General features: G+C 40.6%; 1 protein-coding gene and 1 long non-coding RNA gene across 13 annotated transcripts in view; both read left to right on the forward strand.

Annotated features, from left to right (window-relative positions):
• Positions 1 to 24,868, forward strand: part of ptprt (protein tyrosine phosphatase receptor type T) — a 447,834-nt gene that overhangs the window by 22,066 nt on the left and 400,900 nt on the right. The window lies entirely within an intron of this gene.
• On the forward strand, positions 19,100 to 24,169 carry LOC116034516. The gene is made up of 3 exons (XR_004101127.1): positions 19,100 to 19,111; positions 20,344 to 20,349; positions 24,058 to 24,169. It is a non-coding gene; the product is annotated as an uncharacterized LOC116034516 (long non-coding RNA).

Below are 24,868 nucleotides of genomic sequence, written 5' to 3' on the forward strand. Positions count from 1 at the left end.
TTTCCCTCCTTGCTCGTTTCAATCAAATGCTTCTCCCTGTGTTCACAACTTTGAAAAACTGCGTTCACTCAGACTAAAATGCTCTTGCATAGTGGATAGGCAAGAACTTTACTGTACCTACATGTTTATAAAGCTTTAGTTCCTGGATTACAGTTTTTGACTGACAAAAAGTTCCTGCTATGGCGGGGGTGTACTTTCTGATGACCCAAAGGACTATTGTGGTGCTTAAAGCTATAGTGCATAGTTTCTAGTAGTGACAACAATTCTGTCGGTGCATCCACATGACGCAAGCCTTCCGTGAACGCGCTTCGCCCTCACCCCTCCTCCACGCAGTTGCTAGTAGCCGAGGAGGACACGGAGGATTCAAAAAAAACATTTATATTGTAGTATTGTATTACATTGAGTGACATTTGACCCAAGTCGAATCAGAATCAGAAAGGACTTCATTGCCACAGTAGTTACCCTATGTGGAATTTGCTGTGTATGGGAAATATTTTAAACAATTCAAATAGATTTACAGGAACATGAAAATAGTAGACGAGCAGGTGCAGAATATACATGCATGTAAGTAGTTTGTGGTGTGTTCAAGTGCAAAGGTTTGACCAATCAGCCTCTGTGCTGTTTCTCTAGGTCAGCGTGGTGTATCTGGGATTATTTATGGGGAAAGGAGGGAGGTTACAGGGTAGAATGATGATAGTCAGGTGGATGGAAAGAGAGACAGAATGGAGCAAACAAACAAAGAGATTCATAATGTGAATCTGGAGGCTAGAAGCGGAATGGCCACCAATAAAATCTAAAATCAAATGCAAATGTGTTCTAAATGACTGGAGACTTCAAAACAATATAGCTGCGTGTTACCCAGTCAGTGCTATACTTTGTGTATACCCTCCCCCCCCAACACACACACACACACACACACACACACACACACACACACACACACACACACACACACAGTCATCATGTTTATGACTATTACAGCACAGCTGCGGATGCTGATAACATTTGACTCAATGGCCTCTTTCCATGTTCCCCACTTATCACACACACTGGCTACACAGACACACACACACACACACACACACACACACACACACACACACACACACACACACACACACACACACACACACACACACAAACAAACACACTCTATGTATCTAATAATGTAACCCTAACGTTAATTGCTCATAAAACACTGTTTTGTAGATTGGGAGATTCTGTTCACTCTTTAATGTATGTTGAGACATGAGTCTCACCTCTGTGTTTTTTGCACTTCCAACTGCCAACTAAAAACGCATGTGGCAATGCTCACCCACACAGATGTTCTAAATGATTCTTATTATTAGGTCTGCTCGGGTTGAATTTAGGCACAAATATAATGGAAATTACATGAGGTCACCAAATGCATGCACTCTGGCAAAGGTTTAAAGGTACAGTAAAATTAGCTGTCAATCGAACAAAATTGCTCCACACTCAAATCACGAAAATGTGTTTTGTAGCGTAGTGTATATAGTATGTGATGCTACACTTCGTAGTTGATTATTCCGTATTCAATATTAGCGTAATATTGCACAAAACAAGACGAGTGTAACCCTCGTTAAAATAATGACTTCTTCTATTGGCTCACATTTGTTGTCAAAGTTGAACAAATGGGCACCGAAACAGGAAATGCTCTAGAAGCGAATGGGAGTGACAAAATAAGTGACACCTGTGGTGGTGTACCTTAAAAGTTTAAGTTGGTTGTTTTTGGTTGGCAAATATTATCAACTCATAACACAGATTTATATCTCAAAGGGCAGTTCAGTTTCAACAGTCTACAGACCCCCCAAAAAACATACACAAAACACACAAACAGCACCCATGAGCATGTAAGGAGTAAACCATAGCATAGTAAATAAGATGTTTCATTCCAAGAGACTATTGTCAAGTTTAAAAGTCCGATAGCAGATGGAAAAAGGACTTTGAATAGCAGTTTCTTTTCCTGAGTGGTGCCATAATCTCTGATTACCTTTCGTATCATTTCTTTTTTTTATAATGGTAGTTGTTTAAAGTTCTTTTTATTTAAATGTATGACTGTCTTGAACCAGCTGCATCATGCAGTTTCTTTGCTGTGCACTCCCAAGCAGACTCCACTGTCTTTTATTCAACACAAATTGGATAGTAGAAGGATTTGCATCAATACATAATAATGGAATTTACAATTTTTCCTCTTGTTATTCAGTCATTTTGTAGTTGAATGTCACCGGCTGTGTTCATTCAAAATAACCTGGTTCTTCCAGCCCTGTTTCATTACTTGACCTGTTTCAACAGTTGGACCTTGTTCACCTCTTAATGCGAAAAAAAAACAGCGGAAATCACCCAAATGCAGTTAAGCTGTAATGCAGTCAGAGAGCAGCAGGTCAGAAAATGTCAACAACGTGTTACAGCAACACTTTTCCCTCTTCGGTCCCCCTACAGCAGGGGTCACCAACATGGTGCCCGCGGGCACCAGGTAGCCCCCAAGGACCACATGAGTAGCCCTCAGGCCTGTTCTATTAATGAAAATTGAATATTGATATTATCTGTTTCCCAGCTTGTTAAGTCATTGTTGATAATTATTGTGAGAAATCATTAATGTGATCAGTGTCTTCACATAGATGAGTATCATTAATCATTAATAATCATATATAACTAAAGGCAAACTGAGCAAATTTGTAATTTCAGAAGAGTGTATCAAACTGGTAGCCCTTCGTATGACTCAGTACCCATGAAGTAGCTCTCAGTTTCAAAAAGGTTGGTGACCCCTGCCCTACAGGTTGTCTCATTGGAACTACAGCTGCAGCTAAAAGTTACATAGTGTTACTTTATGGACATGCAAATGAGAGCTACCATTACTGGAGCACCAGACTGAATGTTCTGTTTCGGCTATTGTTCACACAAGCGAGGCACGACCACTTAACGAGCTAAGGAGGCGGCTAAAGTTAATTGAAAACGTGAAAATTGGATTGTGACTGTTCAGGTGGACGTAGAGAGAGAGTGAGAGGGAGACAAACGTTTCAGTGATATCAGATATAAACTTTGAGTTTGCAAAAAAAAACCTCCAGTTTGACAAGTTTACTACACAGCTGTCCTTACCTTGGCAATCTTACAGGCAAAGACGTAAACAGGCAGTGTTTGTGTGCAAACCTGATTGTTTGTGCATGAAGCGCTGTTTTAAATGTGGGTGTGTACGGCTCAATGAGGGTGTGTTTTTGGTATAAGAAAGTGTTACAGATAACTGTGTGTTTGTGTGTGTATGTTTTCCCTTGCAAAAATGTCATGCTGGTGATGAATAAACCTGACACCAAGCCTTGAGGGTGAAACTATCTTCTCTCTAAGTGTGTGTATGTTTGTGTGTGTGTTTTTTTCCTTTTCTTTTTTCTATAGACTGCCTCCCAAGTAAAAAGTTAATAAATGAGTGTGCACTTACTGAGGTTCAACGGTTTGCAATGAAAACCCAAAGGTTTTCATTAAAGGACCTGCAGAAATGTCCTTGATTTGTCTGCACACATGTACTCCGAGTTTACGCTGATGATGGTTCAATTTTAATAACTCATCAAATATAAATAATTCAAATGGTTTGAATAATCTTGGAACTAAGATAGAAACAGAGAAGCATGGAGGCAGTGTGAGAGTGTGTGTTAGAGAGGGAGAGTGATAAATGTCTTTTGTCCACACTTTCACACACTGGGACTACCCAGAGGGGTGTGTGTGTGTGTGTGTGTGTGTGTGTGTGTGTGTGTGTGTGTGTGTGTGTGTGTGTGTGTGTGTGTGTGTGTGTGTGTGTGTGTGTGTGTGTGTGAGTGATTGACAGCAGTAATTGGTGCCTGGTTGGTAGAAGAAAACAGTGAATAAATACAGTCATGGAATACTGATACGAGCAGTCCGGACCCTGAATACCAAAACCCACACATACACTGACCCATAAAACAAACAAAATAGATACAGATGCAGCATGTAGATAGGCATGCACTTATACATGGACACATATGTACACAGAGGTCTACCATCAGAGACCTTTACCATACTCATTCAGCGCCAAATGTTTGTATGCACCGAGAAATAAGTGGGCGACATACATTATTGTTGGGTGTAAATGACTTCTGTGCCCGTCTGAACTACAGCGAAGCCCCATGAATGTGGCCATAGTGTGCATTTACGTCTTGTCAGCAGAATGTGAAGAACAGGAATTCATATCGTAGGGATGTTCATGCCTTTGCTGTGCAATGAATTGAATTATGATTACGATTTCAGCTTCTAAAAATCACAAAAAACAATGTAATTAAGAAAAATGATTATTTTGCACATGGTGTTTTGCAAGTAAACGCTTACTTTGTCTTTTGTTCTGAAGGGGAATTTAAAAAATTTAAACGAAAAAAGTATTAATTTCAGAGTTCGAGGTGTTTTCACTGTTGATTGTTTTCACTGTTTCTAAAATAATAATAAAAAAGCAACATCTTTCTCAAAAGTCAATTATTAATCGTGTTAAGTAATAGTGATTTCAATATCGACACATTGAATAACACCAATGCCTGACAAGATTCAATCATGAGACAAAATTCGGTGATGTTGCAGCGGAAATCTGGAGCTCTTGTTAACAGCTGACAAATTGAAGTCGCACGCACGCACGCACGCTCGCACGCTCGCACGCTCACACACACACACACACACACACAGATCCACTAACGGTTAGTAATAAGTTCTGTCGATAGCACCTTGCAGCTATGTGACATTTGCAATTAGAGGACTCGCTTTGCGTTTGTGTTTGTAAGGGTGTCACTGAGAGTGCAGGTTAAAGGTTAATTCCCATTAATACCGACTGATAAACCAGACCTGACTTATTGATCGCTCCCTCTCTGCCTCCCACACCTTCTGTTTCCATTTCTGTTTCTCTCCTTTTCTCTTCCTCTCCCTGTCTACAGCCTCCCAGTACTCCTCGCTCTCTCCCAGAGGACTAACCCCTCTCTCACTTTATTCTGATCAGCTCTTCAAGTGGAAGGAGCCCATACAGAAAAAGGAGAGAACAACACAGTACATAGAATTGTAACGGGAAAAGCAGACATAGAGAAATGAAGTGATAGAACAAAGATATGGAAAACAAGATCAAGAGAATAAAAAAAACAACAAGAACAATGTGAATTTAAAGACAAAGAACAAGGAACAAAATAAATGCTAAAAGTAAACTTATATTCATTTGAATTCACATTATAAAATAAAAAACAAACAAATCTTGACTCTAGTGGCCTCCGTTCTCTCTCCCCCTCTCTCAAGTGTGCACCCTGCAAACACACACACACACACACACACACACACACACACACACACACACACACACACACAAAATCAGTGTAATTTGGTACCACCCATCTGTGCTTGGATTATAGGTAGTAAAAAAATCCAGCTGATTACATAGTCACATGCATGTATATGCGTGTGTGTTTGTGTGTGTGCATTCATGGGTGCTAAGTAGGAAAAAGTGCTCATTCTGTTCAGCATGCAGGTGGTACTTGCAGTCCATTTACTGTGGAGCTTTTATCGTGTGCCTCTCTGTGTGTACGAGAGACTGATGCACTGCTGCACCTGGCAGTGTGTCGATGGACAACCGCTGGGTCCAGGTGTGTGTGTGTGTGTGTGTGTGTGTGTGTGTGTGTGTGTGTGTGTGTGTGTGTGTGTTTCTCACAGTTGATGGCTTTTGCAGCCATAATAGTTGAGTCCAATTATGATGGTAGGGGGTACTAAGGTGTGGGTGGGTGGGTGTGTGTGTGTGTATTTTTATCTTCAGGATTGGTCACATTCGTTCATATACAGTACTTTAAAATTCCAAAAAAAAGTCATATATGATTGCTACTTTACGCATTCTCAGTGGCTTGTGTGAAAAGTGTTGTGAAAATGTCCACTTAATATGTTACAAAAAAAATGCATGGTCTCATTTTTCATAGCATTACCTACATTTTGTATTTTTTGTTAAAAAGCTACTCTAATTTCTTTGAAGCCTTTGACTAGGCTAGCTTTGCACACTTGTCTCTAAATGTTTGATTGGTTTACTGAAGGTTAAATGAATTAATTTAAGGTTGCAGAGAAAATGTAATGACCTGAACTTTGAGTCATTTCCCTTCAGTCTCTCTAGACCGGCAAATCAATGGAGCAAAAGCTCTATTACTGCGGAAATATCTACTAAATATAGGTTTTGTGATTAGTAATGCTGTTTACGCCAAATTCCTATGATACCTATGTTATGTAACTTATAAATAAATAGTTACATCTGACAATTGTTGCCTCTTTTAAGATGCAGGAGTGAAAATGAGTCAACATTATTTTTCTGTTCTGCTTTCAGAATGATGAAGACATTTGGAGAACAGTTAGATACAAAACAGATGTCGGCTCTACAGGATGATTCTTTTCCTTCGCAGCTATCATGTGTTTCCCAAATGATGTACAGATTTCTAGGCATTCTATTATCAAATGGCTTGAAAAAGAGTGCACATAGCGGCTGTAAATGGAGCATGCCAAATGGCTGAGCCCCGAGCATTTACAACGTCTGGCTCTGCCGCTGCCATTTTTCATATACGAACTACAATCATTCCTGTTCAAAGACATCAATGCAAATTTGGTGGATGTTGAAATTTGAGGCGTACAAGTTAGCTCCTTATCAGGTACAAGCGTGCTAGTCAGCTAGTATCACTCGGCTCACATTCAAACTAATACCAAAATAATTTTCATTGGTTTCTGAGAGTAGTCCTGCCAGACTCTGGCTGCCTCTATTTGACTATTAAGCAATGTGTAAAACCTTCAAACTGGGGGGTGTGGTTTTGATTGGAGAGACCGCTATGTTGGATTTAGTTTTTCTTCAGAGGTCTAATGGCCAAATCAGTGTTTTTGGTGTCAGCGTTCATCATAACTGATCTCTGCATGAATTCAAAGATGTATTGAAATGCTGAGGACTGTTATATTAGTAATATCTTTCATTTAGTCTGCATTAAATGAAAGTCAATATGAGGCAGAGGAAATGTTCATTTACTTTTGTTTGCAGTCTGACTGTGATTTATTGTGCTGCAGAATTCTAGCTACTCCCTTCACATTAGAAGGTAATGCCATTGTGGTACATTGCAGTCTAGCACAACTCCTATACATTGCTACTGAACTGTGCTTTTTCCACCCGTACAATAACAAAATGAGAGCTATGCCTGAAGTTATTGTAAATGCAAAGGATGGTTGGTATGCCAGAGGGAATGTGTTGTTTCAATTCAAGTCACTGTGCAATCATGTGGCTCTTAGAGTAGACCATTAATTCCAAGTCAGAATACTTTTCCTCCCTTGAAGGACAAAGTTTTTATGATTTTCTTTTTTTTTTATACCTAAAAGTGCAATACATAGAAAATCACAAGAGTGTTCTGCAAGGGCGAGCTGACAGTTACAGCACTCTGAGCTTCACTGAATTAGGGATTTTTAGACACAGGAGGGAAAAAGGAAGTATGTAGAGAGAAATAAGGGGGGAAGAAATGATGGAGGTAGGCATAGAAAAATAAGATTGGAAGGAAAAACGGTGAAAGGAGAGAAGGATTGTGCGAGTGGAAAGGAAAAAGTTTCAGGAAGCTGTATAAAGAAGATGAGGAGAAAGCAACAAACTGCATGAGAGGGTTTAAAAAAAAAATATATTATATATAAAATATTCTTTCCTATAAAAGAAAGAAGAAACGGACGTCAACAAATGAAACAAGCAATAAAACTTCACATAACAAGAAGAGAGAGAGAGTGGGTGGAAGAAATGGAGAGAAAGAAAGAGCTGAATTGTGACTCTGTGGTAAAAACAAATCAAGGGGCACTGCAGCAGCAAGACATGTCAGTCCACTGAAAAGAAAAAAACACCGATGCTGTTTAGCAGAGCATTGGGCATGTTAATTGTTCTCTGAGTGCACCAGCTGTGAAGAGAAACATCTCCAAATGTTGTTTTGTGTAGTGTTTCTACTTTTCTACTAGCTCAGGCAAAGACACAATGACTGGAAGCAGACCAACAACATAGAAAGTGAAAAAAAACACTGAGCCATGATCAGACATGATGGGAAGATTGTTTTACTACACTCACCCTACAAAACTGATTGGGTGATTAGGAATCATTTGTGTTTGTGCTGTGGAGGCTTAAGGTCTTGGGTATGTGGGTACAGTCACCCTAAGTCAGGCGTGGTCCAAATCAGGGCTGGGTTTAAATAATCGATTCTCCAATTTAAAATCACACTTTGTTTGAGTGATCTGATATCGATTGATAAAATCCTCAATTCAATGTTTTACTAAATGCCTTTTCACCATGGATGTATAACCCACCACAAACGTCTGTGGGGGTCAGTTGTTATTGTAAGCATTAACCTGCGGCATTAAAAAACAGTATTTGACGGTTGCTTCTTGCATGTACAATTTACAGCAAAAGTTCTTTGAGAATCTCTTTTATATCCAAGCTAAACTGGTATTGTAATCGGCAATGTAATCGGATCGGGACCTTGAGAATTGGAATCAAACCGATTTGGGATGTAATTGCCGATTCCTATCCCTTGTTCAAATTATGTTTATTGTCATCGGGTCCAGGTAGGGTCCCGTTCTACTGCCATTGGTCTGTTCGTCAACATGTCTAGGAAGTGCAGGAAAAATTGACAGCTGCTGGTTCATTGGTAGCACATCATGCTCCTGCCAGTAGGCCTATACTGTTTTCTTTCTATTTGGTTCTGTTCAGGTTTCCCTCATTTACAATAAGGCTTACCTCGCTCTTGGTCTTTTCAGACTGGGTCTGGCTCTCTTTGGGTCCCTGTCTGGTTTCTTTTGTTTTAAAATGTATTTATGCACATTGGGTTTGGGTATTTACCACTGGTCAACTTGGAATTGGATCCCAAATTGTGGACCCTTGAAGACCCCCTAGTGCAGGCATCTTTAATTACCACCATATTTAGGTTGAGTGATTGGATGCCAATTCATCCCCAATGTTGCAATAAGAACTCTACTCAGAGCTGTGCAGTTTAATGCAATGTCTAAACAGGGATTTTCTGTGTCATTTGTCATTTTTTTGACAAAGGAAACCCAATCATGGTCTTGTTGTTTCCTTGACCCAAGGGGTATATTCTAATTAGCCTGCATGTGACATAGGAATGGGAGCCAAATCTGATTGGCTTGTTGAATCCCATGTTTTCTGTTTTAGGCAGCCCACATAAAATTGTCTTATTTCACAGGTTGGTCGTCACTCCACGTGCCCAAATGTATGTGCACAAGCACTGAAAAAGTAAGTTTTTTCTTAATGTTCTCCTGTAATTTAATGTAGAATACATGTAAAATACATGCATTGTTTTAGTTTATACTTTTTTTATTGAATGGTGAAAATGATATGAATTAGCTATCTTAGCATCAAGCTCAAAACCAAAACAAGCTAGGCATAAAATACAGCACTACGACATACAATGTTAACATTAAGGTAATACAGAAAATCACAAATAACCCATAAATGCATCCTAGTGGCACAATGTACCTTAATCACTTTGAAACCGAATTAAAAATCAGTTTCCCATAAAAGATAGTGGGTCCTTGTCAGTTGGCAGTTAGGTATGTTGTTTACTTCATTGCCAATTGTAATTTAAAGCTGAAAGAGATGAAAAACAAAAAAGGTTAGCAAGACAAATTGCTTTCAACACCATGTTGTTAGCACGTTAGCATGGTTGGATGCTAAGTAGCTAATGACTGTGAAAACAGCTGCTCAAGAGATGCCATGTAAGTCCATAGTCTTGGGAGGTGATAGTTTAATGAGGCTTAAAACCTACACACACACACACGCACGCACGCACGCGCATAAGTACAAAAATGCACACACTGATTCCCATTCTTATTCTAGTTCAGTGACCTCGAGGCTCTGAAATTGGAAGTGGAGATTTCTAGGTGCGTTCATGTTTGTGTGTGTACTGTATGCGTGTTAGAAGCAGGGTGGCAATGCCTTTCTTTCACCATCACTAAATAGTACAACTTGTTTTCAGATAAGTGAAAGCCTCAATTTCCGCATTCAAGTATTAAAATCATCTTAATTAGTCAATAGGTAAAAGTAATTCAATTTGCACAATTTAATTGCACCTCAAATTCTTTCAAACTTCCACTTAACCCTTTGATTAAAAGTTGCGCGTGTGTTTACTTGGGGATCTTGTATTGAATGAGTTGAAAGTCTTCTCTGTACTTTTTCCCCTTTTCAAACTGAAAGACTGGGCTACTTTTCAAAAGCTTCTTGAGGCTTTGGTGCTTTCTCTCAGTGATAGAGAGCAGAGAATGCTGCCTTTTGATTAGCATTCCAATCAAATTACAGCTGCCCACTTTTCCCTTTTTGTAATCCTTTTTAATCTTTCTTGAGAGACAAACACTATTTTTAGTGCTACGGAAGTTGGAACTGTAAAATCACTGAAACGAGGTTCTTTTGTTTTACATTTTTAAAAGGTCCTTGTCGCTTTTCCATTTGGTGCATTTCCATTGGATTGAAACAAATTGTTAGAATCTAATCCAGTAATGTGTAAAATATTTAAAGGCTATTTTTGAGATCAGAGCATTTAGCATGTTTGGGTGTCTGTGATCTAAATTGTGTTGTGTTTAAACCAGCAGGGTCAGTTTTCCCTTTAGATAACAATACATTGGATAACTGTGGGGAAATTGGATCTTCGATGCTGCAAGGACGCAACAAAGTGAACAAACATAATATGAGCAACTATTAAAACAGCGGAAAGAGCTGCTACAAGCCAGAAGGTCAGTTGTATCTTGGGACTCAATTAGATGAAACTTAAATGATGGAAAAATATGATTGTTGTAGGATTAGATAAAAGGTTACACCCTGAAAGAAGAAGGCAAATAAGAATAGATTATGTGGGGGAGTGGTATGAGTGGCCTCTGAAATGCTTGACAGGCTGCTTCAGGCCAGGAAAGTGAACTGCAGTGTTAATGTTGGGATGCTGAGACCTGGGGAGGAGTCTGACATGATATTAGGAGAACTGGATATGGAATTGGAATATGGCCGCCTATACATTCACATGAAACATGCCAGGACAAATGCCAGAAAAGATTATCTTCTAATTATCTTCCGTGTGTCCATATGTTGCAATATTCCTTTTATAATGGCGGTCTTTGGGGAAATGATTTCCGGCCAAAAGCATATTGTTTATTTCTGGATTGGCAGCAGAGTTGACCCTGCCATGTCAAATCCAGCCAATCATTGTCAACATTTACAAGATTCGTTGATGCTAAGCAATAAAATGGAGTTCAGTCCAGCTAATTTTAATATTGTTGCATTTAAAAAAAAACTGAGCTTGTGATGGAGGACAAACTTCAGTGAAATCTGACAATATCTTGTCATCTAATCTAATAATGAGAGGTCGGGATCATCTACACAGCAGCAAGACAGCATTCAGTGTCTTAGCAAAGACACTTTAGCGGGGGAAATTATCTCGTAACTCCAGCCCTGTCTCCTCAAAATTACGTTCCCATACAAAGAATGTCGAATGAAGGTTTTTCTTTGACGTTTCACAAATATGTTTCTAATCAAAGTCCGCAAAAGTCTGCATAGGGAGGAAGTTGGGGTGGATAAATGGGTCAAACAAGCACAGGACTTTCACCTAGGAGAAAGCTGTTAGTGTCCCATGTGAAACCAATATTCAATGTTGACTTTTTCATGTAACATACTTAACTTACGTATGCAACTTAAATTTCGTAACAAACGTTCTTATTTTAACCCAAACTGTAATCTTTCGCTAAACCTAACCAAGTACTTTTGTTTCAATTCACAATGTTAGCAACGTGTTTAAATCAGCGATCATTTCACGACGTGCGCCAGTTGCTGCAGTTTCATTTAATGGAAAATCATTTGTTAGGAGAGAGGGAGCCCTCTTTCAAGCGCAATTTATAGTTTCTGCATCTGCATGAGTGGTTGATGCATAGACTGTATAAGTGAAGCCAAAACATCTGGATCGCCCCCTGGTGGCTGGCTGCAGGTCATTAATCCCACCCCCTCCATGTTAGTGGATTGGACATGGACCAAACAAAAAAATCAAAGTACACGTCAAATACATTTTTCCCAAAGAAAGATTTCAGCTAGTTCTTATCACGCTAGTGTTTGTTCAAGTGTTACTTTTTCTACTAAGTTTGGTTTTTGTTAGTTATTTGATGCTACAAATACAGGGTAAAACGTCATGATTGACAGGTGGGATTGACTTGAGATTGGTCGGGCGGTTGTATGGGCGGGACTTCGACATCGCGGCTCCACCACCCGATCACTACTGCACACACTCTGGCCCCAGAATTACAAGATGGCGGCGCACTTATCCGGGATATTTTTGGCTTCACTTTTGTACAGTGAGAGGAAGTGGAGACACGTCCTCCATTTTTTTTTTTTTACAGTCTATGAATTGCATGGCCACAAAGTACATTTCATCTACTCCTGTCTGTGAGATCCCATACAGACCCGCCACATGCAGCGCAAAATTTCTGACAAAAATATGCAGACACCAAATGTAGAAGTTAATTAGGTGTACAGGAGTAGCTGAAGAAGTTAGGTTAGTTTTTTTTGTGCAGTGAAATGAACAGCAGGAGGGGGAGAGACAGAATAGGAGAAGAGAAATATGGATATAGTTTGAGGAGAGAGTGAAAGTATCCCTTGGCTTTTACAAGTTAAGGTGTTTCTGTAGCACAAATCATTGACCCGACCAAGAGCCAAGCTGTCCTTCAGTGTGTTTTTGTGTGTGTGTGTGTGTGTGTGTGTGTGTGTGAGTGTCCATGCATAGGTAGTGAGGCAGCCAGCACTGTGGCAGGGAGGAGAGTGGGAGGATGTATCTGTCAAGAGTTCAGTTTGGTGTGTTTGTGTGCTCTCTATGTGTGTGCATGAGTGTGTGTGGGTTGGCCACTGTTGAAAGCTGTCAGAGGGAGACAAGTTGAGGTGAGGAGAGGTCCCTCTGGTGTTTGTATGTGCGTGTGTCTGTATGGGAGAGAAAGTGATTCAGTGCTCATGTGTTTAGGCCTGTTGTGAGCTTTGCTTTGTGTGCATATATATATATATATATGTGTGTGTGTGTGTGTGTGGCTGTCTGCTGGGCTGTGTTGAGGCCCCGTTCCACTCGACCACCCCGGCCCAGACCAGCTGTCAATCATTTTTCTTTCCTCCCCCCTGCCCAACTCATCTACCCCCCTGCCACAAACGCACACACACACAAAGACAGGCAGACAGAAAAACATATACAGAAAACTAAAACTAGTTGCAGCTCTGCATCGTGAATACACACACACACACACACACACACACACACACACACACACAAACACACAAACACACAAACAAACATGGGTATTGTTTAGAGTATGTAGCTGCAAGTGATTAGCATCATGTGAGACTCATTAATCACAGTCTTGTCTCGTTCTTACCACTGGCCTGCATTACATATGAATGCACACACATATTAGCTTGTCAATATTATAGCCCAAACGTGTCTCGTATTTCCCCAAACTACCTTTAGATCTATAGACTGGAGCAAAAAGACAGGAATGATAGACTTCTGTCCTGACAAATGTAAACACTGAAGATGAATACTCTAGTTGGGTGATTGGCACATTGGGGATTAGAGTTTCCCAAAAGGAATCTAGCACGCATACTGGCTTTGTATTCACCGTCCCAATCGAGACTGTCGAAGAACAGCATCAGTCGTTTCAGCAGATGCCCGATAACAACATATGTTTACATTCAAGTAATGAAGCTCTGTAGCGTCGGTAGGAATAATAAATAGTGTCTGTTGGGAGCAAAAGATGAAGTAGTGTGATGTTGCTATAGAGGCACAAGTGCACAGGTGGGTGTGGATGGCTGAGTCATCAAAATGTCAAAGTTTAAGACTGTGTTCAATTCCTATTCCATACCGACAGTCAACGTTGAATTTCTTTTAACTGTGACTATAATTGGTCCACAACTGTTACTAAGGGGTTATTGTTTTAACCATAACGATGAAGGTCCCCAACTTTAAAGGTCCCATATTATGCTCATTTTCAGGTTCATAGTTGTATTTTGGCTTTCTGTCAGGCAAAACGCCAGTGCTAATGTCAATGTGTTTGTACCTGCTGCTCCTACGCACGCTGCTGTGTTTAGGGAATTTAAGCCAGTTTCTCTGACATTGCTAACTGAGGTAGTGCAACACATGAAACCGACCAACTGTCCTTTAGACATTGTTCCTGCCAGGATAGTGAAGGAGGTTTTTAATAGCACCATTGGGTCAAGTCTTCTTACTTTTTTTAATTCCTGTCTTAGCTTAGGTTCTGTCCCAGCTGCTTTTAAACATGCTGTGGTCAGACCCTTACTTAAGAAGCCTCAGCTTGACCCCACAGTATTGTCCAATTTTAGACCAGTTTCACATCTGCCTTTTCTGTCAAAGGTTTTGGAAAAAGTTGTTTTTAAACAGGTGCAAGCGTTTTTACAACTGAACTTTGTGTTTGAAAATTTTCAATCTGGTTTTAGATCACGTCATAGCACTGAGTCTGCACTGCTTAGAGTACACAATGACATTGCCTTGACTGTAGATGCTGGGAATCCGGCTGTTTTAATGCTTTTGGACCTCACAGCGGCGTTTGATACAGTGGACCATGCAGTCCTCCTCTCTCGCCTTGATCAGTGTGTAGGCATCCGAGGCTCAGTACTTACATGGTTTAGATCCTATTTGACAAATAGAAGCTTCTCTGTCATGATTGGTGACTTATCCTCGTCAACTGCTCCTCTCTCCTGTGGGGTACCCCAGGGTTCTATTCTTGGCCCCATTCTGTTTTCCTTATATATGTTGCCTTTAGGGGCTATTATAGGAAAACATAACCTGTCTTTTCATTGTTATGCAGATGATTTACAAATTTATTTGCCTATGAAACCGAATGACAGTGTCACACTAGACTCCCTGCTTAGCTGTATTAATGATATTAAGTTGTGGCTGTGAGTTTGGGAGCCCTGGCTTCATACCTTAAGCCAGCTGTCAAAAATCTGGGGGTTACTTTTGATTGCAACTTGAAATTTGATAAGCAAATCAGCAATGTTGTTAGAATGAGCTTTTTCCAGCTTCGTCTCCTGGCTAAAGTTAAACCCTTCCTTAACAGGCATGATCTAGAAAAGGCGATTATTAGTTCAAGGTTGGATTACTGTAATGCTCTCTATGTTGGTCTGAATCAGACCTCCATCTCACGACTTCAACTTGTACAAAATGCTGCTGCTCGCTTTTTAACTAACACATCTAAACGCGCACACATCACTCCTGTTCTCTACACCCTTCATTGGCTCCCTGTGCGTTTTAGAATCGATTTTAAGATTTCATTGTTTGTTTTCAAGGCCTTAAACGGCATTTGTCCGAGATCTTAACCCTGCGTGAGCACAACCGGTCCTTGCGGTCCTCAAATCAGCTGGTTTTAGAAGTCCCAAGGTCAAAGTACAAACGTTGGGGTGATCAGGCTTTTGCAGTTGCTGCCCCGAGACTCTGGAACAAATTACCCCCTGAAATTCGGACGACTACAGATGTAGCACTTTTTAGGTCTAAACTCAAAACTTATCTGTTTAGAAAGGCTTTTAATACGTAGTAGTGGTGTGACAATTTCCTTCTCCTATTTATATGCAACCTCTTCTGACTTTATTGTTTCTATGTGTCATTCTTTTTATTGTATGATATGTTACATGATGTGTGTTTTAGTCTTGATTCTGATGTTAAGCACTTTGGATACCTGTTGGTTACTGTAAAGTGCTATATAAATAAATGTTGATTGATTGATTTCTACTAGAACATGTTTACATGCTTTAATGTTCAAAGAACACATTATTTTTCTCATACAGTCTGTCTGAATTTACCTGTATTCACCCTCTGTCTGAAACGCTCCGTTTTAGCGCCTGTCTCTTTAAAGATCTCTCCCGAAAAAAGCCCAGTCTGCTCTGATTGGTCAGCTTTTCGGGTCTTCCGCATCTGCACTCTTGGCATCTCTGCACTTTCATTGCAGCCGGGGAATGACTGGAACGGCACTGTAGCGGCACTTTATAGCATAGTTGTGACATACAGTACCGGCTGTGTGCATTTCTCTGTGGATTGAGCATTTTGATACTTTCACAGTATTTATATAGCACCTCGACCTGCTTTATAATTTAAAAAAAACACATGAAAATCTCACTTTTTACAATATGGGACCTTTAAAAAGTAGTTACTTAGTTATTTTAATCCAAACCATGGTCTTTCCCTAACCAAGGTGCAGCAAAACAAAGGTGATTTGTAGCACACTGATAAATAATGTTGTTAATCAACAAATGCTCACATGTCATTCTGGAGAGCATTTTTCTATATACCTAATGAAAAATGAAATGATGATGTTCACTTTACAGGGGAAAAGTATATTTTTTCATATCCATGTGTGTGCATGCGTAGGCTCTAAAATCTGAATTTGAGTGGAAGGTGCCTTTAGGTGCAGGTTGTTTTGTTGGACCAAGGTCACTGACAGGTTAGCTGGAGTCAGAGACAGTTAAAAATACATCACAGTTTAGCATTTCAGTCAGAAATAGGCCAATGGCAGGCTCTGGGAAAAACACACACACAGGCAAACAGAAACGCGCACACGCGCACAGTCACATACACAGATAAAATCAGGACAAGGATGAAAGGCAGAGGGGTAGCTGTGTATTGGAGGGTTACCTGTCCAACGCTATAAATACACAAACACAAGCACACGCACGCACACACACACACACACACACACACACACACACACACACACACACACACACATACACACACACACCGGGGCCCTTGGGTGCCCATCCTTTCTCTCCGGTCGGGGACGAAAAGCTGACCTAGTTTCCACAATATGACCTCAGGTGGTACAAACTCACTCAAAAGCACATATACACAATGACATTCAAACAAATAAATGCACATTGTGTGCCGGTTGCATGCACACAAATGACCTCACAGGTAACTGGATTTACATTCACTTCTACACACACACATGTTGTAGCTTACTGTTGTTAGAGCACACATAGTTTCTGTTGATTGCCTGGTCTGTCTGCACACACACACACACACACACACACACACACACACACACACACACACACGTTTGGCTCATTCCACCCATAAATTTACTGATTTCTATCCATCTTCGTCATGGAGGAAGAATAAATTTTGTCTATAACTGTTTTGGTCGACTCTGAGGAGAGAAGGAACTAGATAGGTAATCAATGTGTGTGTGTGTGTGTGTGTGTGTGTGTGTGTGTGTGTGTGTGAGCTCGATTGAATGCTGATTAACAGATAATTGCCTGTGTCATTGCCAGCTACAGGAAAAGTAGTGTGTGTGGCAGTCAATGGTTCACTGAGACCTATCTGCCAATCGGTGTGTGTGTGGAACCAATCTGTTTTTGATGAAAGAGTATAGGCTAGGATTAAACTGGTTAAACTCCAGGTTAGTACCTGAAACACTGGACTTATAACCAATAATTATAGATGGCAGAATATACAATTCTATTTTTTGCAGTGGCGCGCGACAAAGCGGAAACAGGAAGCCTGAACAAGCTTGAGGGTAACCGGATGCCAGGACTCTCAGTGACTGCAAGTCTCTCTTGCTGGGTTAAGATGAGTTCTTTTATGGCGAATGAAAGGCTTGATCCAACCAAGTAGGTCATTGAATCAAATCGAAGCATTGACGTCAATGCTGCTGCCAGTTCTGCCGTTGTTTACCTTTTTCTTCTTCTTCTAGTCCGTAGAAATAGCAAAGTCAGTAGCCTTTCCTCATTAGCGCCACCTCTGTTCAGGAGAAGACTACAACTAGTGTCGCGACCACCACGCGCAAGTATAAACAGTCACGGCACTCCCATGACATTACACTGGCGCTTGACAGGTCGGCTGCGGCGAGCATACCCCACGTTTCAGTGATAGAAAGGAAACATACTGTCTGGAATTCAGACGTTTACCACCTCTTCTACACCCTACTACTATCACTACAACTGCTACTAACGAGAGAGGATAGTCACAGCAAAGCATGTGGATAGCTAACACTGAGCACTGTCATATCTTCTAATGAGCACATTTGTTCACATTGCATATACTGCACATTTTCTCACGTCATTAACCCTCAAAGTGCTGCAAACATCTGTTCACCTGTTAACATGTGTGTAGTAGGTTATATTTATACAGCTTCTGTATCCTGTTATGAGTCATTCACAGACCTACAGTATACAATAGCAAGTGTGTTCAGCACTAGTCAGACATAAAAGAAAACAATGTAAAATCTCTCTTCTTCACAAACTCTGTCACTGAAAATATTCAAGGCGGAAAAAAGGGCATGCAGATGTTGAGTCATCATCACACAGTTCACAAGTTGGTTCAAGAGATTTGTGAACTTCTACAGGCAGCTGCTCGACTGGAAGCCCACAATTTGCATGAAGTAGACTTGACCCCTACTTTATGCAAATGGAGAAAGGCCAATGTGCAGCCAGAATGCATTTGACGGACACTAACATGGAAAAATGAACACCAGCAGTGGGTAACACCAATCTAAATAAGTCGAGACTTGGAGAATAAGTGCTGACTGAGCTAATGAGGCCCTACAGTCAGTAACCGCTATCTGCAAATATGTCAGTTGCTTTCAAAATCTGAAGTGTAGGCCAAATAGTCTGCGGTATCCACGACCTAAAGCTAAGAGGAGCTTTTGGCGTTAAAGCTAATTTAAATCAAGTATTAAGCCTGCTAGGGTTGCGGAGTGAAGGGCCACTCCAACCTACACATTCCTCTTATGAATATTTACAGGGATTAAACTGGCTTTTGCCTAAGGGAAAATTATGTAGAGTGGCTGCAGTTTGTTAGCATGGCGCGTGTGTGTGGCCTTCTGTGTGTGTTGAGATCGAGAGAGTTATTGTGAAAACGTCAAGCTATTGACTTATGAAACGTGAAAGTTTCATCTTGTGTGTGTATGTGAGTCTTTTTGTGTGCATGTGGGTGGTTGTTTGAATACTAATTTAAGGCCAACTGCATTCAAAGAAGCCTTTAATTTCTCCTCATAGGGATGGGTAAGAGTTGGCATTGTCATTCATGTTTAATTATAAGTAGCAGAGGAAGCTTAAGATACGGCAAATCATAGGGATCGACTTACAGTAAGTACTTCAGTCTTCGGTTAAAAGTTAGAATTACAAAACTGATAATGTACCCAATGTCTCTGCAAAATAGCCTCAGGAAGGAACTTGTTTTGGTGGAACATGTGTACGTTCAAAGGTGGTTTTAGTCGTGCAACAGAAAACTCAGATTGGACAGATAGTCTAGCTAGCTGTCTGGATTTACCCTGCAGAGATCTGAGGAGCAGTCAACCATAGTCCTTATGACTCCACCGGAGTTTAGAATTACAACACAAAGAAAGAGGAAGGTGACGGACGTCCGGTCGCAAAGAGTGACATCCGGCGGAATTTCCAGTGGCCACGGAGCAATCCCGGAAGTGGAATGTCGTGGATGTAGACTATATCTCACATTACTACACCATTTTAACAACTAAAACACAGCCACACGTCTTTGATCCATGTCACTCATAACTGGACTAAATGGAAGAAACCATTTCACTATGTTGACTTTTATGGTAGAAGCACAATAATATCCAGGAAAAATGATCAAAATAATGAAATCTGTGAGTAGGGCAGGCAAGACGTTTCTGAGACGTTTCAGAGTCTGTAGGATGAAGTGGAGGCAGACCCGGATGGAGCAGCTACCTCATGACACTATGAATGTCTCTAAATGTGCCAATAAGTTACTGATGTTAAAATGTTTACAGTTGATAAACGGGCTGGTTAGCTCAGCTCTTTCTTCCCCAGCTTTGTTTTTGTCATCGTTTCTCTCCTTAATATGTGTAATTAATAACTACGATAAAATAAAAACCAGTCCATTTCTATCCTGAGCTACTCCGAATTGACCAATGCTTCTGACGCAGTCCTCCGGCATCGTAAAAAGGCTAAATGTCATACATTTTGTCAGTACAAGATGATTAGCTACTGTAGAATGCATATCCTGCATTTTCCCTGCTGCTCAATGCTGCTCAATTCTGATTACTGTGGGAGAAACAGACGCTGAAGGCTGTAAAATATGTACCTACATTTATTTTACGTAACATGTAAATGTTCATATTTACTTATTTTTCTGTGCGTGTGTGTGTGCACGTGTGTGTGTGTAATAGAGAGAGACGGAGGAAGAGAGGGAGAGAGACAGCAATGCTGTTGGCAGTAAATAACAGACTCTTCTTCAGCTTTGGGAATTTAGTTGGTGATAGATAAGCATTACTTGCGCTTATTCCCAGGATCAAGTTCCAATTTATTTATCCTTAGAAAAGGAAATTTAGTGTGCAGCAGGATGTCTAAAAAACACATACACAGAAGAAAGCATCACCAGATGCCAACAACATTGTAAACACAACACAGGACACACATCAACACATCAGCACATCAATGGAGATACTCCTTCCCCCAAAACCAATCACAGAATCCAATTGGATAGTACACATGTACGTATGTCATATTGATAATGGACAGGAATAAATAAATACATAACCACATACTGTTTAATAATTTCAAGAGATATCAATCAAGTGAATTCAGGTTCCTAAGAGCCACAGGAATAAAACATTAACATAGGTAGCCTAAACCGGCGACCTGAGGGGAGCAGATTAAACTCCCCAAAGAGTGGGCGATCGGGACAGTTTAAAATGTTGTTAGACTTACCCCTGACCCGTTTATCATATATATGTTGCAGCTGTGGTAGCTGTACCCCAACCACCTTAGATGCTACGTTTACCAGCTTTGTTAGCTTACGCTTGTTGGTCACTGAAAGACCACTGTACCACACCGCAATACAAAATGTCAAGACTGATTCAACAAAACACTGGTAGACAACCAACCAAACACAATCTTCCTCAAGAAGAAAAATCTCTGTTGGGCCTTTTTACAGGCAGCATCTGTGTTGTTCTCAAAAGATAATTAGCTGTCAATGATGGTTCCTAAATATTTATATTCATCTACTGTCTCAACATTCATGTTCTGAATAACAGTTTGTGTGTCTTGTTTACACGGACACAGATGCTTGAAAACGCTACACATGCTCGACACACTCTCTGAAACACTCAAGCACATCTTGGGGCTAAGGCTGTGTCCACACTAAGGCAGGCAAATGAACACTTACATGCATTCTTCAGGTCTTCAGCGAGCATTTGTTTTATTTAAATAATTACACAGCTACCTGGTATTACTTAAACAATTTGTTTTTAGTAATGTTCCATCAACAATGTTTTATGCAAGCTATAGCGTTTATTGAATTTTTTTTCCTCAATTGTGTTATGATAGGACTGTTGTCTCACCGTTACTATGAATAAATACAGACACAATGATAAAAGAAGTTTATTTACATTATGATTGTGCAGCCCTGGGGCGTAAAGCAGCAGTTTCTTTGATATGAGAGGGTTTTTGATGACAGAAGCTCTGGAAATAAATATGTGCCTGAGGCTACTGATGATGAGGAATTTGTCCTTGTGTTGTTCTTGTGTTATGAATTAGATGATTTAAAATCATGAGAATGGAGAAGCTAGCTCAGACGACATGAGCTCTGAATGGGACGGTCAAGATACCTTCCAAGTAGCGGCCCCAAGAAGTTAGGACAGATGAGCGAGCCTTGTATAGTTACCTTAACGGCCTCAACCTTGCTGGTATAAACTCTAGATTGTAACAATACAGTTGAATCTTATCTAATCTAGGTAGTTTTCCTGGCCAAATTTCCAACTTCGTAAACCAGAAGGTCTCCCAAGCAACACGCTCTCCTGGAAAAGCTGGAGTTGTTGTGGCTATCGCTGGAGAAAAGGAAAGCGGTGCCACGACTTATAAAAGCTGATGGATCCTCTTGAAAGTCTTTCCAGTTTCTCCAGAAACAGAAATGCTTCAGCTGAAGTACTCCAACAAAAACGCTGACAATGCCAACCCGTTCCCAAAATCCTGACGCTTGGTGAGTGTCCCTCAGCATCAGATACCGATGCAAAAATCACCCTTTAGCGACTTTATGGAACGCACCAGGCAGAGCAGCAGCTTGACTGCGGCACTGTAAGATGATGATGGTGGATGGGTCAAATAACACAGGACTTTCACCCAGGAGACCAGGGTTTGAGTCCCATTCTTGTCCAGCGTGTGACCGAAACGTACATTTTTTAAAACCCATCCACAATCTTGTCCTAACCCTAACTAAGTGGTTTTACCCAGAACATTGAGAAATGACGCCAACAGGTCCCAACACAGAGCGTTAAATATCCCCACAGATAGGATTACGTTGAAATCAGTTGGAAGCCCACCGCGTCTGACTGAGACGCTAAAGGAGACTTTTTGCATCAGTAACTAACGCCAAAGGGCCCTGACCAAGCGTTGGGTTTGTTGACGCACTGGGAGTGAGACTGTGTTGCTCAACCACGTTGTAAGAAACAAGCGAGTGACTGTGGTTTGTGATTCCTGTGCTGACTAATTTGCAGGCCGATGGTTACCTCAGCTCTTTGTTTTTGTCGTTTCTCTCCTTAATATGTTCAATTAATAACTACGATAAAATAAAAACCAGGCCCTTTCTATCCTGAGCTACTCCGAATTGACCAATGCTTCTGAGGCAGTCCTATGGCATCGTAAAAAGCCTAAATGTCATACATTTTGTCAGTACAAGATGATTAGCTACTTCAGAATGCATGTCCTGCATTTTCCCCCTGCTGCTCAATGCTGCTCAGTTCTGATTACTGTGGGAGAAACAGACGCTGAAGGCTGTAAAATATGTACCTACAACACACACACACACACACACACACACACACACACACACACACACACACACACACACACGTAACACGTATATGTGCATTTACTTGTTTTTCTCTGTGTGTGTGTGTGTGTGTGTGTGTGTGTGTGTAATTTGCAGGCCGATGAGAAGTTACAGCAGGCTATGTGTAAGATAGCACATATACAGTAGCAGGCTATGCTAAAAATATGTGTATGATTTAAAAATAATTGTATATTCTGCCATCTATAATTATTGGAAAAATTTCATGAATTGCAAAAATATAATTTTTTTTTCATTCATTCAAACCTTTATTTAACCAGGATAAAAAAATGTTGCATGTTTGTTCTTGCTAATAGTACTAATATGCTAATCATTTTGTTAAAGTTTGTCTGTTCATTGATTTTGGCTCATAAATGCTACCTGTTTAAAAGAGGAAAACAGTACCTCGTAAACTGCAATGATCGACTTGTCTTACGGCATAAACAGTTCTGCGGCAACACGTGTTGAATTGGCATTCAAAATGGGCAATCACAGAGCAAGTTAGACTTACAGAAACTTTGCTTTTCATATTCTTCCTCACCATTCATATTTCTCACCATGTCGGAGGCATATTGCAAGATTTTCAAAGAACTTATTTTGTGGGTGTAAAAATGTCAGCTTTCTTTGCATAAAAGGCCAAAAGGAATAATCGAGCTGTTTTTGTATGGATGTGGCCTAACCCTCACCCCTGTTTTACTGCACTTTTCAAACTCCCGGTAACAATCATGGTTAGACACAATGACGGTGTGTGTACATGTGTGTGTGTATGCGCTGAGATTAATTCTCAACACCCTCATAGCACTCGCACACACCCAGCTAGACCTTAACTGGTTTCGATGTCAAAGTGAAATGGGCCGCTCTTTTCTGTCTCTCCCTCTCTTACGTAAAACCACTGAATTACAAATGATTATTGATTGGCTGAGTCTACAGCTCAATAATTAAGCAATATGTAACAAAGTACAGAGAGAGAGAGGGTGGAGTAAAATAGACATTATACAGTAATGGCGATCTTTAGTGCATGAGCTGAATACACAGAATCTTTAAGCTCAAGTGAGAGAGAGAGTGAGTACATTCACATGCACACTAATATTCCACTATTATTCTGAATTTGATACAGGTCAAGTAAACAGCATATTCCGTTAGGATATTCTGAATAAGGCCTTTTTCGCCAGTGTAGTATTTTCTGTTTAAGACATGTGGGATGTACCGGTATTATTTGGGTTTTAGAGGCATTCTTTGGACATGTATACAGCACATTCGGAATATGCGTCTCAATCTGGGTTTTTACTGCAGTTATTGGCCAGTGTATAGCCTCTTGCCTGTTTACAGCGTACAGTCAGCTCTGTGCGTTGCTATGGTTGTACAAAAACCAACCAGCCCACAGTTTGCAGGGCTTCGGTAGAGATGCATGGACAAAAGAAAAGAAGCCGAAACACAGCTACTTTTAAACCTTGTGAAAGATTCCAACAGGGTTTTGGATATGAGGCGACCTGCCACTGGTGGAAAACTGAGAAAATCTTTTTCTTCACGGCTGCATGTAAACAGAAATATTAGTGAAACATTAATTTCCATTAGCCAAGTAAACAACTTAGTCAGAATATGGTCTGCTTAGGAAAAAGGGCACAAACTGGAATATTATGTGCATGTAAACATAGTCACTGATTCTTTGGCTACCAAACTTAACTTTGTTTCCTGCATGAATTGAAGCTGGGAGTTGAAATGAAAGACCCAGTAGAGAGAAGCAAGGATGAAATAGGTATGGAGAGATGAGACAAGAGGGATAGATTGCTAGAGGGAAGAGGGGATGAGGTGAGGAGGGAGAGAAAGAAGAAAGGGGTGAGGGCAGGGGGTAAGAGATGCCAGCGATAAGACAGGAGGATGAAACAGGGGAGAGAGGGAGGACATAGGAAGCCAGTGAAGTGGTGAGCAAAAAGCCAAAAAAGAGGAGGATCAAAAGAGATTAGAGGGAGAAAGGAGGACAGTAGAGC

This window comes from Sander lucioperca, chromosome 6 (genome assembly GCF_008315115.2).
Source record: "Sander lucioperca isolate FBNREF2018 chromosome 6, SLUC_FBN_1.2, whole genome shotgun sequence".
NCBI classification, from domain to species: Eukaryota; Metazoa; Chordata; class Actinopteri; order Perciformes; family Percidae; genus Sander; species Sander lucioperca.